The following is a 15,886-nucleotide window of genomic DNA, read 5'->3' on the forward strand; positions in this document are numbered from 1 at the left end:
CTTACACATCCAACACTGGCTCGCAGTTAGTCTCCTCTCCCCAGACCTGCTTCTCAGCACTGGAACTAGGGAGAGGTGGGTGAAGCCCTCTGGCCAAGCACAACATTTCATGGGGCACCCAAAACTGCAGCAGTCAAGTCATATTTTAATGCAATCGTTGGAAAAAAAAACAAGTGAATGCAAAAAAAATCCATGATGAACAAAAGAGCAGAATTTTAAATTAAGGCAGGCTCAGTAACCATGCTGAGCTGAGCCATATCGAACCCTGAGGCAAAAGGAAAAATCAGTAATACCGATTTGTTCCGCGTGGATTTGTTTTTGGCATTCATTTTTATTTTGAAAAATATTATTGTGCCGATGACACATTCTCTATCTTGATTGCTGAGTTGTATGGCACACACATGTATTTGTGCTTCACTTTTCTCACCCTCGCCCTGGCCCTTGTCATCTGTCATCCATTTCTCCCCACCTGGGCATATTGTACTCAGTCCACTCAACTGCTCAAGCCAAAAACCTGGGGTCTTCCGTGGCTCCTGTCCTTTCCTCACTGTTCCCTGATGGACCATTACTGACTTTCAGCCCCACCTTCAAACATCGCTCAAATCTGTCCTCTTTCCGCCCTCTCCAGGTAATGTCTGTCTCCTATTCGCGTTCTCTCCAAGTCTCTCTACTTGTTTGTTTCCACTTCCAGGCCAGGAACAGGTCACCTTCTTTTCTGGAATGGTGGGCACTTTCCTGACCTCGTTTCTCGAGTCCTATCTCACGACTGTTTCTAATAAACTCCAGCCTCAGACCCCCAAGCTTTGCTCTTGATGTGTAAAGGAAAGGTTCTGGAATTAAGAAATTACCTTTTTGTTTTTCCCTCCCAAGGCCAGGTTTTAAGATTATGGCCTCTAGACAGACTCAAAGCCAAACTATGACTTCTTTATTGCAGGTGATGTCTGCATTCCTCGTAAAGTAATACATGTCATTGACCCAAAAGGGAGGAGGGTGGTGGGAGAAGGGACCCAGAGCATCATGACTCAATGGTGATAAAAAAATAGATAGATCCATTTGATAGTTTCAAAAACATCCCCGTCTTATGCAGTCAGATGGGTCCCCAAGTTCCCAATACTTTCACTCCTAGCCTCGGCTATCACTATTTCTGGAGAGTTCCGGCAAGTTCTCCCGTTTAGCATTCCCTCCCCACGTCAGGGTCATATTTATCTTGGACTCCATGCCCCCTCTGCTCACTTATTTAAGTTCTGAGTGGCTAAAGAAGCTCTGCATCAGTGATGGTGAAATCTGAAGTTTGGCTGGGCATTTCAGGGAGGCAAGGGGAGATCTGGATTCCAGTCCTGCACCTGTCTGGGTCTGAAGTCCCCGAGGAGACAGTAGTACCCCCGCCCCCACCCCACAGGTTCCTGGCAGGATTAGACAAGATAATGGGTATATATGAAGCCTCACATAACAGCAGGCACACACTCAGTGCCCAGTTGGTGTCTCTCCTCTCCTCGTCCACCTCCCTGCCTCCTCAGCCTTCTGCCATCCCCTCCCTGCCCTTTGAGCTGAGCTCCTGTGCCAGAATTCTGGGCTTCTGTAAACAGAGCTTAGCACTGGATTTGTTAACCTGCTCAGCAACGCTAATTCCTCTTGAGCTCCAGCAGCGTGATTCGGTGTCAGTGGGCTGCAGCGACCCCAGGACTAATGATTAATGCAGCTTTCCCAGTGAAGAGCCAGGTGTGTCGGTACCCCAGTGCTGTGATTGACCTTGGAGCTGAAGAGTTCCACAATGCCATTGGATTATTTGATCATCATCATTATTGTACACACACACACACACACACACACACACACACACACACATACACGCGTGTTTTGGGTCCTGAGTCCTGGCATCCGGGAATCTCGGGGCAGCAGAAGAGTTGGGTTAAGGGAGGTGGGTGGGGGCGCAGAAGAGAGGCCAGAAGTCCATCCAGGTACCTACAGTCCCTCCCCACACCCCACTTTTACCCGTTTGTCCAGCCCTCATATCCTGGGGCTTGCGTAACATCTGTCACACCTGTTGTGAGCATAGCGCCCACCAGGGTTATGGGACATAGTGCTGCAAATCTAAGTGTGGACTGGCCCCTGCTGACCTCTTTTCTCGTAGGTCCTGAATGTTGCCTCCCCTCTGTCTTCTGTGCCCGTCACAGGGACCTCATTTTGCTGATAGAGCACTTCAACCTCTTTTCCTCCTCAGAGCCCGTCACCTGCCCTGCTAGTCTCTCTGTATTGTGCTTCTTCTTTCCTCTTTCTCATGGCTGGCTTCTTATCCGTTAGGTCTTAGCTCACTTGTCACCTCTTGAGGGACATTTCCCCTGACCACCTTGTCTAAAGAAAGTCCCTCTAAAATTGTGTTTCACAGCACCTCACTTGCTACCGTCACTGCATTCATTTGAACTATTTTAACCCATTTTTTAAAATGCGCTTTTCTGCCCTCTTCACCAGATTGTACACTCTGTGAGGGCAAGAGCCATTTTTCTTTTGTTCCCTATGCTTTCGCCAGCACCGAGAGTAGTGCCGGCATATAGTCGGTGCTTAATAAATATGTGTGGAAGAGCCGTCCTCATTTCCCCTTTCCATTTCATTATCTTACAATAAATTTTGCAGGCAGCCCAAATGGGCCATCTGGTTGACCCACCTTGAGAATTATTTCTGGGGCCAAGTCTCCTCACCCTTTAGAAGCAGCTGGGTTGGCTCTGCCAGCGTGTAATGGCTGAGTCTCCATGAGAGACACGCATTGCCAAGACTAACCCCAGCAGGCTGCTTTTTTTCCTAGCAAGCTCCTACAACTGGTGAGGAAAAGTCAGGGAGTAGGAGCTAGTCTTCCCTGAGAACTTATGACATGATACTAGCTCTGTGAACTTGGTAAATTAATCTCCATGGGCTACGGTTTTTCCATCTCTAAAATGAGACTAGGATTTCTCAACCTCGGCACTGCTGACGTTTTGGGGCAGATAATTCTTTGTCGCGTGGGGTGTGTGTCCTTTGCATTGCAGGATGGTTAGCAGCATCTACTCGCTAGATGCTGGTAGCAAACCCACTTACGGCAATCAAGAATGTCTCCAGATGAGGCCACATGTCCCCAGGGGGTAAAATCCCATCCCTCTCTACCTCTCCCTCACCCCGTTGAGACCCACTCCAATAATACCTGCCTTGTGTTAGCATCGTTGATAGATTAAATGATATAGGTCATGTTAAGTGCTTGTTAATATGCTTGGCACAGCGTAAGCATTTTATATACTTTGTGTTTGAAATCTATTATTGTTGTTACTATTAACATCATTACACTGAAGGCTACGAGGCGTTTCAGGGGAGAGAGGTGCACACGGGACAGGCAGACCCAGGAAAATCCACTCTTGTGCTCATGTTGTGTCATCTTGTGCCTGCTTCCAAGCACTGATTGTTACACTTGCAGGAAATTGACAAACCAGTTGTCAAACACAGCCAACCTTGAAATTGGCAATGGGGAGAGTATTTACACCATGGGAATCAGCAAGTGTTGCATAGCAGAACTTTATTTTCCGGAGCCACCCAGCTACCGCAGTGCTTCTTTTATTAACACATCAAATGACAAGATCTTGTAGTGGGTCTAATAGCTACCGATATTTTAAAATAGTGATGAACATGACATTTTGAGATGTCAGCAACAGCTGTAATAGGATAGGAAAATATCTGTGATTTCTGTTGGCGATAAAGTCCCAGGTACTGGTTTGCTGCCCACATTCAGATTGAAAGGAAATGCTAAATTTATTAGAAGTGGGAGAAAATAAAGATGTAATTTTTTTTTTCCAGAATGCCTTCAGATGCTGTCAAATTTTATCCAAGGACTTCAGTTAAGAACTTCTGCTCTAGTGGACACATTCAGTGGTTAAGTGGAAATGAACCTGGGCCTTAAAATCAGACAAACCTGAGCTTGAATCCCAAACCTGCCTGTTACTGAGCTGAGCAAATCTTAATCTCCTCAGTTTCTAAAAGGGAATCTGAACTTCATGGGAGACAGAAATTAAATAGAAGGATGTAGTTGAAATGCTTTAAGAGGGGCCCAGCAGCCAGTAGTGTGTGTGTGTGTGTGTGTGTGTGTGTGTGTGTTGTGGGAGGAGGGGGGATACTTTGTAATATGTCTCCCGCATCCCCAGGTATCTGCAGAGATCTCTGAATTTGAGCAGCAGAGGTAGTAATAGATTTCACCCCAGAGGGCGCTCCTGCTTCATCTTTATTTTCAGTGTCTGTGTATGAAAAACATGAGATGTGTATGCCGGGCAGAACAAATAGAATTATGACTCACTTTTCACTAATTGTGTAGTGGATTTCACATACTTTCATGCCTGATTTTCCACCGTGTTTCAAACCGTTTCAAAAATGGGTCTTTTCCCCTCCTCGTCCTCTGGGACATTGGGACTCGTGTCCCAGTGGGGAGGGGCATCGTGTTTTCCCCGCTCTTTCCCTCCTTGCCTTCCCCAGGGCACAGTGAAGGAAGAACCACACTGTCTCCTTTCCTCCGCCTGGGAGCTTCATTATTCCTCGCACAGGACCATTTTTCCAGCTCATTAGAACCTGGAGCTAAGATAAAGGAGGGCAGAGCCATTAGGTAGCAATTTATATGTAAATGTGGAAGTTACCAAAGAAAGAGTCGCTAGTGTTCTTTAGGAAGCGTTCAAGTTGGGACTCTTCTGGAAAGCAAGCCTCAGCGTCCAGAGCCAGCTCCTTAATCCCCACCACCCCTCTGCCAGGTTCAGAGCTGAGGCCAAGGTCACACAGTCAGTGACACGCAGGGCCAGCACTTAAAGGCATAGGTGGACCCCAAAGGCAGCATGTGGTCACTTCATTGCGCACCTCTAAAGGGAGGAGGCCCCTGAGACTAGCCTGCAGCCTCACACTCTCCCTTCTTCAGCTTTTTCAGCCTATTCAGGCTCATCTGGCTTGGGAGCGTGGTGCTGAGGGGGAAAGGTATATTGTACACTCCATTCATAAGGTTTAATTCAACAATTACTGTGCCAGGCTCTGTGCTTTGTACGTGTAGAGGACAGTTACCAGCAAAGGAACCCTCGGGGTTGGGCTTGGTCCTAAGCTCTGAGATTGAGGAGTCAGGAATAAAATGAGGGTCTGTAAGACAGCCAGAGAGAAACCTTCTCCCTTCTCCCTAAAGCTAAAGAAAAGCGGGCTTTATCCCTTTTCTTCTCTGTGCTCAGTAGCCTCCAACCAGCTCAATCCCCATCCTCTTGACAGTGGCAGTGTCAGAGGGACTAGTGAGAGGGCAGGCTGTCATCCTAGGAGAAGCAGCCCCTGCCCTCTTCTTCAGCCACCTGGCAAGTAGTTTTCTGAGGCAGGAAAGACATCTTCACCTCTGCCAAGTGTTCCAGCTCTTCAGTCTATGCCATATGCTAGCTTAGTGCCCTAGACCTTGAGCCTGGCCCACTGCAGTCGTCCCCCTCTGGAGGGGGTGTGTGGGTAGCTGAGCACATCCTTAGGCTAGTATGTCACAAGTAAGAGTTTGATCTTGGTCTTAAAAGCAATGCGGAACCCTCAGTGAGTTTTAAGCAGACAAGTGATGTGTTCAGACTTGTGTTTTAGAAAGATCTCTCTGGCTTGTATGGGGAATGAGTGGGAGGCAGTGGATAGAAACATGAGTTAACAGGCTGCTTTAGTCGTTGAGAACAGAGACATGGCATCTGAATCGAGGCAGCAGAAGTGGAGGGGCAGATGAGAGGGTGAATTTGATAGAGATCCAGCAGATAGGCTCGATAGCGCTTGGTGATTGATGACTGGATATGGGGTGAGACAGAGTAATGATACCCAAGCCTGTGGCTTGAGCAACCGGGGGTTGGGGGGCAGTGATGTCTGCAGTTCCCCGAGACTGTACCGCAGGAGCGGAAGCAGTAGGTTTTGGTGGGAAACACGATGTCCCACAGGCCACTCGTTGGCCTGTGGGACATCCACATAGAGACGTCCAGTTGGAGCACAAGAAAGAAGCTCGGGAGACATCAGCGTATAGAAAGTGATTAAATTGAGAAAAAAAAAGGTCTGAGGACAAAATCCAAAGGAAGATGATGGGAGGGCTGGGAAGCGGCAGGTGATTTCACAAAGTTGACTGAGACGTGATGGCCAGAGAGGCAGGAGTGGAGAAGAGAGTGTCTTGGAAGTTGATGGAAGACAGCATTTCAAGGAGACGGGGTGAAAGCTGGTTAGAGGCCAAAGAAGATAAGGGGCTGGATCTGGTTGAGGGGTGAATGGAAGGTGAGGAGGGGCCAACACTGTGGTCAACCCCTCCCCCCTCCCCTGCCTCCCTCCCCCCTCCCATCTTTGTTTCCTTCCAACAAGAAGAAGGAACTAAGAGTCACCTGGAATCCTCCCACCATTTTTAACGTCCTGATGCCCGCTCTTCTGTGTGTCTCTGGGTAGCACACACTGCACACATATAGACACTTAAGCTGCATAATGTTTTTGAGATTTATTTATGTTGTTGTTTGTACTTTTTCGTTGCTCAGTCGTATTCTATTTTATGAATACATAACAGTGTGCTTCTCCATTCTTCTGGGCTGTTTTCAACTTTGAATAGTATGAAACACTGCTATGAACATTTGTGCCCGAGTCCTTTTGAAGACACATACTTTCCTTTCCCTCGGGTAATACCCCGGCGTGAGACTGCTGGTCATAGGGTGGGTGTATGTATGTTCAGCTTTATAAAGGTCTAGCAGGTTCTTTTTGCAAAACGGTTGTACCGTTTTACCCTCCCCTCAAAAATGTGTACGATCCAGTTACACTACATTCTTTTTTTTGAAATTATGTTTTATTAGTGTATTTTTTTAAAGTACTTTTTTATTAGGAGCAGTTTCAGGGTCACAGCAAAATGAAGAGGTGGTACAGAAATTTCCCAGGTAGTCTCTATCCCTATACATGTGTGGCTTCCCCTATCATCAACACCACTCGCTAGAATGGTACTTAAAAACAAAACACAAAACAAGGATGAACTCACACTGACACATAATAATAACCCGAAGTCCACAGGGTCCCTTAGGGTCCACTCTTGGTGGTGTACGTTCTGTGGGTTTGGACAAATGTATAACAACATGTATTCATAATGTCATACAGAGCCGTTCCACAGCCCTGAAAGTCCTCTGTGGTCTACCTATCCATCCCTCTCCCTTGCCACAACCCACGGGTCTTTTCACTGTCTCCCCAGTTTTGCCTTTTCCAGAATGTCACAGAGTTCGAATCATACAGTATACACCCCTTTCAGGTTGGCTTCATTTACTTGTTAATAGCATTTAAGTTTCCTCCATGGCTTTTCATAGATTGGTAGTTTTTTTTAACTTTTTTTTCCTTTATTAGTTTCAGGTGCACCAAACAATGTAGTAGTTAGACATTTATCATTTATATCCCTCACACTGTGACAACCCCACTCCCCCCATCCACTATCCCTCTGACATCACACACGGCCGTTACATTTCCACTGTCTCTATTCCTAGTGCTGTACTCCGCTTCTTGTAACTATATATACATATGCAGATGTGTAAAATTATAGTTGACATTGATTAGTGTTCAGCTTCAGGTGTACAGTGCATACACTACATTCTTAACAGTTGGTCGTGTTAGTCTTTAAAGGTAAGCATTGTGGTAAATATGGAAAGGTATCTTACTGTGATTTTAATCTGCTTTTCCCTGATGCCTGGTGATGTTGAGTGCCTTTTCATGTGTATACGGGCCACTCATGTAATTTCTCTTGTGACGTGTTTGTTAAAATCTTTTACCATTTTTTAATGGGCTGTGAAAAATTATGATTGAATTGTAGGAGTTTAAAAAAATATATACTATGAATACTGGCTATTTGTCAGAAATATGTTTTCTGCATTTCCCCCCAGTCTGAGAATTCATTTTCCTAAAGATGTCTTTTGATGAGCAGAAGTTTTAAATTTTGACAAGTCTAATTTAGAGATTTTTCTTCTTTTACAATTATTGCTTGTACGACTATTCTTTGATGATCGTTTTAATGGTTATTGCTTTCTAAGTCAAAGAAGCCTAGTCCCTCATTTGAGAAGGAAGTCACCTCCATTTTCTTCTAGAAGTTTTATAGTTTCAGCTTCTATGTTTAGGTTCGTGATCCATCTTGATTTGACTCTTGTGCAAGGTGTGAGGAGGTAAAGGTTGAAAGGTCACTTTTTATCCATATTGGAGATCCACTTGTCCCAGAACTATTTGTTGAAAACTTTTCCTTTCTTTACTAGATTGCTTTGTCAAAACTCAAATGACCTTAAAGATGAGGATGTATTTCTGGGCTCCCTGTTCTGTCTCTCCCCTATGCCAGCATCACAATGCCTTGATTTCTGTAGCCTCAAAGGAAGTCTTCCCGTCAGGTTGTGATAGTCCTTCAAAGCTGTCCTTTTGAAAGATTGCTGTGGATATTGCCAGGTCCTTTGCATCTCTATATAAATTTTAGAATTAGTTTGTCAAATTCTGCAAGCTAGACTGAGCGGATTTTGGTTGAGATTGCATTAACCGACATCTGAAAAGCACTGAGTGTGCCAATCGAAACATTTGGTATATTTCTCCATTCATTTAAATCTTCTTTAATTTATCTCAGTGACGTTCTGTGGTTTTTCATGTAGAAGTTTTTAATGTAGAGGTAAAGTCTTTGGTTAAATTTATTCCTAAGTATTTCATGTTTTTTGACTATACAGTAAATGAAATTGTTTTTCTAATTTTACTTTCCAATTTTTCACTGCCAGAATATAAAAACACAATTGATTTTTGTATATTGGCTTTGTATCTATAGGTTTGCTAATGTACTTGTTTTTTCTAGTAGATGTTGGTAGATTCCTCAAGATTTTCTATGTAAACATAATTAGTCTGTGAATAAAGACAATTTTACTTCTTTCCAATCTGCATGCCCTTTACTTCTTTATTGTCATCTTACTTCACAGGCTAGGTATAGTGATGAGAATCAGTGGTGAAAATGGATATCCTTGCTTTGTTCCCAATTGAGAGGGAAAACATTCAATATTGAACTGTTTACAGTTAACTGTAGGTTTTTTTGAAGATGCCATTAATCAGATTGAAGTTTCCTTTCATTTCTGGTATGCTGGAAGTAGTTGCTTTTTTTTTTTTTTTTTTTTTTTTTTTTAATGAATGGCTGTTGATTATTTTTCAAATAATTTTTCTGTATCTATGTGAATAACTTTGATTTTTCTTTTTAGTCTGTGAATATTGGCTTTGCATAAGTTAAACCAGGCTGATTCCTGGATGCACCTGATTTGGTCAGGAAGCATTTTGCTTTTTTATATGTTGCTGGATTCGATTTGCAGATATTTTGTGAAGGATTTTTGCATTTATGTTCATACAGGATATTGGTCTGGAATTTTTTATTTTTGTAATATTTGTCAGGTTTGTCAGTAGGGTTATGTTGTTCTCATAAAATAAGTTGGGAAGTGTTCTCTTTTCCATTTTCTGAGCTTTCGTAGGATAGGCGTTAATTCCTCCTTAATAAAATTTGCTGGTGAAACCATATGAAGTTTCCTTTGTAGGAAATTTTTTGTGTGTATGGGTCTGTGGAAAGGTTTTAAATTATGGGTTCAATTTTTTACTAGGTATATGGCTATTTAGATTTATTTTGTATCAGTTTTGGTAACGACAACTGTCAATTGTAGTTTTCAGGAATTTGTCTATTTTTCTAGGTTGTCTAAATAATTTTTGGCATAAAGTTGTTTATAATATTTGATTATTATTCCTTTACTATCTAGGATTTGTAAGGATGCATTTCTGATATTGATATTTTTTGTTCTTTCTCTTGGTCAGTCAAGTGTGGGGTTTATTAATTTTATTAATCTTTTTCAAAGAACCAACTTTTGACTTTGTTGATTTTCTTCTATTGTTTGTTTTCATTTAGATGATTCCTACTCTTTAAAAAAAAATCCCGTTTCTACTAACTTTGGATTTGCTTTGCTCTTCTTGGTCTAGCTTCTTGAGGTAGAAATTTAGGTCATTTATTTCATATCCATTTTATTTTCTAACACAAATAGTTAAATTACTTACTTAGTTCCCTCTAAGTACTGCTTTAGCTGCATCCCACAAATTTTGATACACTATATTTTCATTATTCATATATAAAAATGGTTTAACATTTCTCTTGTGATTTCTTTATTGACTCAATAATTGTTTATACATTTTTTGCTCAATATCCAAATATTTATTTTTTTCTACATATTAATTACTAATGAGTTTAAATTTAATTCTGTATTGTCAGAAAATGTCCTCTATATTCATTCAATTTAATTTTATTGAGATTTATTTTATAGCCCAAGATATGGTCTGTCTTAGTGAATGTACCATGAGCATTTGAAAAAAATGTGTATTCTGCTATTGTTAGGTATATTAATGTTTTCTAAATATAAATTAGATCATGGTGGTTTATGACATTGTCCAAATCTATATTTCTTTAAATAAATTTTTAGTTTTAAATTACAGTTGACATACAATATTGTATTAATGTCCTGTGTACAACATAGTAATTACACATTTATATAACTTACGATAAGTCTAGTACCCATCTGACACCAGACATAGTTATCATAGTTATTACAATATTATTGAATATATTCCATATGCTGTACTTTACATCCCCATGACTATTTTGTAACTACCAATTTGTGGTTCTTAATCCTGTTCCCTTTTTCTCTCTTTCCCCAAACCCCCTTCCATCTGGCAACCATCAAAATGTTCTCCAAGTTTGTTTCTGTTTTGCTTGTGTGTTTATTTTGTTCTTTAGATTGCACATATCAAGTCTTCTACATTTTTAATAATTAAAAAAATCTAGATTTAGCACTCACTGAGAGAGGAGTGTTGTTTTGTCAGTTTTTCTCCGCACATTTTGAAGCTCTATCATTAGGTGTAATTATAATTTTTATGTCTTCCTGATGAAAATGGACCATTTTACTATAATGAAATATTCCTTTTTATCTCTTCTAATACTCTCTGTCTTGAAATCTCCTTTGTGTAAAATAACATAGCCCTATTCCAGCCTTCTAATACCCTGATTTTATGTTGTATGATATCTTTTCTCATGCATTTCTTTTTCACCTGTTGTATTGTTACATTTAAAGTGTGTCTTATAGTCAGAAGATAGCCTGTTCTTCTTTTGGTTTGTGTTGGTGGTTTTAAAAAAATCCATTCTGACATTCTCTCCCTTTTAGTTGGAATGTTTATTTCATTTACAGATACTATAACTATAGATATGATTTGATACAGGTCTACCATTTTATTATTTGTTATATATGTTTTTGTTTCTATGTTCTTCCTTTCTGTCTTCTTTAGGGTTTAATAAATAATTTTTAGAACTCCATTTTAATTTGTTAATTGGCTTTTCTGTATTGGCTATACTTCTTTGCATTTTTCAAAGTGGTGCTTAGTGATTACACTATTCAATCTTAACTTTTCCCACATTCTGCTTAGATTTAATATTTTACCCCTTCAAACAAAATTTAAGAGCCTTGCACCCATATAGGTCCATTTATCCCACCCCAACCTTTTTGCTATACTTATCATGTATATCACATGTATATATGTTATAAATCCTACAATACAATGTCGTAATTTTTGCTTTAAATAGTCATATGCATTCTTTTTAGACATTAAGAAAATTTTAATATTTTATACTTATATACATATTTAACATTTCCAGGGATTTTCATTGCTCCTTGAAGATAAGAGTTTCCGTCTATGTCGTTTTCCTTCACTTGATGAACTTCATTGAGTATTTTTGTAGTACAGGTCTGCTGGCAGTGGCTTCTCTTAGTTCTCGTTCATTTGAAAATATTTCCAATTCACCTTCATTATGGTGGACAGACCTTGAGGCGACTCGCAATGATCTCGACCTTCTGGTGTTCATGCCTTTATTTAACCCCCTCTCCTTGAATGTGGGTGGGACCTGTGACTTCCTTCTAACCAATAGAATATGGCAAAAGTGATGGAATGCCACTCCCATGATTACATTATGTGATAAAAGACTGCATCTTGCTAGTTCACTCTAGAGTTTCTCTTTCACTTGCTGGCTCTGAGCAGGCAAACTTCCCTGAAGTAATCGGACCCCACAAGGCAAAAAATTGCAGGCAGCATCTTGTTGTGGACAGCTTTAGTCTGATAGATGCAAAGAGATGAATTCTTCCACCAACCTGGTCAGCTTCTAAGAGGATTCATTGTTGTTAGTTAGTTTCCATGTGAGAACTGATCCCTGGCTGACCTTGACTGCAGCCTTGCACAGGATCCCAGCTAAGCCATCCTCTGATTTCTGATCCACAGAAACTGGGAGATGAGAGATGTGTGTTGTAATAAAGTCACTCAGTTTGTTGTAATTTCTTATATAGCAATATGTTCATTTTGAAGTAGAGTTTAGTGTCTTTAGAATTCTGTGTGGATGGTTTTTCTTTCCTCACATTAAAGATGTCATTCTATTGTCATTGGCCCTCCATTATTTCTGATATGAAGTCAGAAATCATTCAAATCATTGTTCCCTAGTATGCAATGTGTAATTTTCCCCTGGCTGCTTTCACAATATTTTCTTTATCTTTGGTTTTCAGCAGTTTAGTAGAATGTACCTGTAGCTGGTTTTCTTTGTATTTTTTCCTGTTTGGGGTTTGTTGAGCTTCTTGAAACTATAAATTTGTAACTTTCACCCAAATGGGAACATTTGGCCACTATTTCGTTAAAAAAAAAAATTTTTTTTTTGGTCTCATTATCTCCTTGCCTTCTGGGACTCCACTTATACATAAGCTAAACCATTTCATATTGCTCTACAGGTCTCTGAGATTTTGTTAAAATTTTTTGGTCTTTTTCTTTCTTTTTTTCAGATTGGACTGGATAACTTCAGTTTATTGACTCTTCTGTCAACAATCTCTTGCTAAACCCACCCAGTGAACTTTAAAAGAAAATTCCAGATATTGTATTTTTTAGTTCTAGAAAGTTGATTTGGTTCTTTACTATAGTTTTTATTTATCTATTGAAATTTCCTATTCCTTTTTTGAAGCATATATTTTTTTAAATCCTTGAACCCAGTTATAAAAGCTGCTTTCAAATTATTTTATGCGGGTTGGAATTTCTGAGATGCAGATCCTGAGACAGAATTAGCAGTACAAAAGATGTCTTGTGGAGTCACACCTGTGAAAGGAAATGGGAGGAAGCACGATTGGGCAGGGGGACCATCACATCATGGTGTATACCTAATATTGTCTCTGCCAGCTTGAGAAAGGCGCTCTGAAGCAAAAATTGACTACTAAAGGAGTCCCACATTGGGCAGGAATAGCTAAGCCCTTGTATCACTGCCTTGCCCATTTATTGCCTGGAAGCCACCCAGAGAAGGTGGGGCTAATATCTGTTCCGTTCATTTAGCCTCGGCTGGTTGTGGTGACTTTGCAACGTGTGAACTTGGCTAGGCTGAACCACATTCCATAAATTCCCTTACCTATATATTTCTTGTTAAGATCAGCCACAGAAGAGCTTCTTATGGGAGATTTGGAGGGCACAAGTGAAGCAGCAGCCATTTTGTAGCTCAGACACTTTGTCATCTATCTGCTGGCTCACTTTTGAGTTCTTGAATATCCTTGAGTGTCTTTCCTCCATCCTATCATGTGAATCATTTCTTAGCCCGGCAGTCCTTTTGTCTCTGTGGACTTGAATAGGCTATTCAGATCTTCCCTTAGTTCAGGGAAAATTTCTTCTGGTGTGAGTTTAATTATTGCCTCTCTTCCTATTCTTATTGTCTCCGTCTGGAACTTCTATTTTTTGCACGTTAGGATTCCTGGATCTTTCTTCTCAATCTTTTATCTTTTCCCTCATGACTTTTATCTCATCGTCTTTCTTCTCTAAGCTTTAAGATATTTCTTATACTTGATCTTCCAGGTTTCTGATTCAGGGCTCAACAATGTCATCCTTTCCTTTAATTCATCGACTGCTTTTTTTTTTTTTTTTTTTTAAAGCTCGAAGTTCTTGTTTTTAAGCATCAGAAATTCTTTTTGCAATAGGTTTGGTTCATTTTATAGCCTGCTCTCATTTTTTAAATTCGGGTGTTAATTGGTCTCTTCCAGCTACAGTTCTATTCAGTGACTATGTGGTCTGACTGTTCGACCTCATCCTCCTCTGACGTCCCTCTGTTGGGCTGCTACCTTTTGCTGCCTCCTTCTTGGGGTTTAGATGTGGCTGAGAAGTGTCAAGATGGGCAGGAGAACAGGCTCTCTGGCCCTGAGCACCTGTGGTTCATGGTAGGCTGTCAGCCCCCTGCCAAGATGTCTAAAGCACATTTCTCTGCTTCCTGGTCTCTCTGAACTCTCCCAGACTTGAGGTGGGTAACTCAGCCCATGTGAGCAACTTCCGGGCCTTTTAAAGGTCCAGAAGGCTCAGCAGCTCGGGCAGGATCTGTGGATTCTGAAAGCCCAGCTTTTCCCTGAATGGCTGCTTTTGGCTCTTACCTGGGATCTGCTCAGGAGTTAACACCAGGAGGGAGGGAACGCCACAGTAGTGATTTCTTCAGGAACCAGCTCCTGCCCGGAAAAGGCAATAGCCTGAAATGGGGATGGGAAGAAAAGGGAGTCTGATCAGGTTCCATTGTCTTCAGAATCCTCGTGTCAAAGGATAATTTCCAAAATGTTGAAAACTTAACTTTCCATAAAGTGAGCATATGTCAAAGATTTAGTTAACTCCTTCATGAGGGAGCCAGCAAGATGGTAAGGAGAGTTCAGAAAAGCTTGAGACAGAAATAGTTATAGACACCTAAAGAATGTTGGAATAAGATTGCTAAAGAACATATAAAAGAAATCCATAAGCTTTATGTTATGATCTTTTCATTTATATCTCTCCAGGGTAAAACTTCACTGATCACTGCTGATTTTCTAGGGTTAACATCTACACTTTTAGAGTTGTAAAGTTGCCTAATCAAAAGTAAATACAGTGCACACCCCGAGAGTCATAGAAATACAATGTGAGCCCCCAAAGTAAGCCACATATATTATACAATTACTCATTTTATTTCCTTTAACTCAATGTATTCAAAATTGTATCATTTCAACATGTGTCATGGGTTGAATTGTGTCCCCCCAAAAAGACACGTTGAAGTCCCAACCCCTAGGACCTCAGTATGTGACCTTATCTGGAAATAGGGTCTTTGCAGAAGTAATTAATTAAGGTGAGGTCATAATGAAGTAGAGTGGGCCCTTAATGAAATAGAGCTGGTGTCCTTATAAGAGAGGAAGATGCCACTTGACAACAGAGGCAGAGACTGGAACCAAGGAATGCTAAGGATTGACAGCCACTACCGCGGGCTGGGACTAGGCAAGGAACTGCTCTCCCCTTCAGGTTTCAGAGGGAGCACGGTTCTGCCGACACCTTGATTTTGTACTTCTAGCCTCCAGGACTGTGAGACATGACTTCTTATTGTTTTAAGCCACCCAGTTTGTGGTACTTTGTTATGGCAGCCCCAGGAAACGAATACAATGTGTAATGTAAACATTGTCAATGAGATATGTGACATCCTTTTTTTTCCTTGCTAAGTCCTTGAAATCCAGTGTGTATTTTATACTTACAGCACATCTGAGTTCAGACAAGCCACGTTTCTAGTGCCCAGTATCCACGTGTGACTAATGACTACTGTATTGGGCAGCATAGTTCCTAGAGAATCAGATAACAGGGGTGGGGCAACCACTTGTCAACACCCAACACTGAAGGGACACCAAAATTTCTTTGTCCCATTTCCAGTTGTTGGCCAATTTTTCTTAATGTTGTCCTCTGCCCATGACAGCTGTGGAGCTGACGGTAGAACCTGTCAGGCTAAGAAAGAGGTGGCTGAGTGAGAAAGGGCCCTGAAAGAGCAGGGATGTCTGAAGTA

This window comes from Rhinolophus hipposideros (assembly GCF_964194185.1).
Source record: "Rhinolophus hipposideros genome assembly, chromosome: 22".
Taxonomy (NCBI): domain Eukaryota; kingdom Metazoa; phylum Chordata; class Mammalia; order Chiroptera; family Rhinolophidae; genus Rhinolophus; species Rhinolophus hipposideros.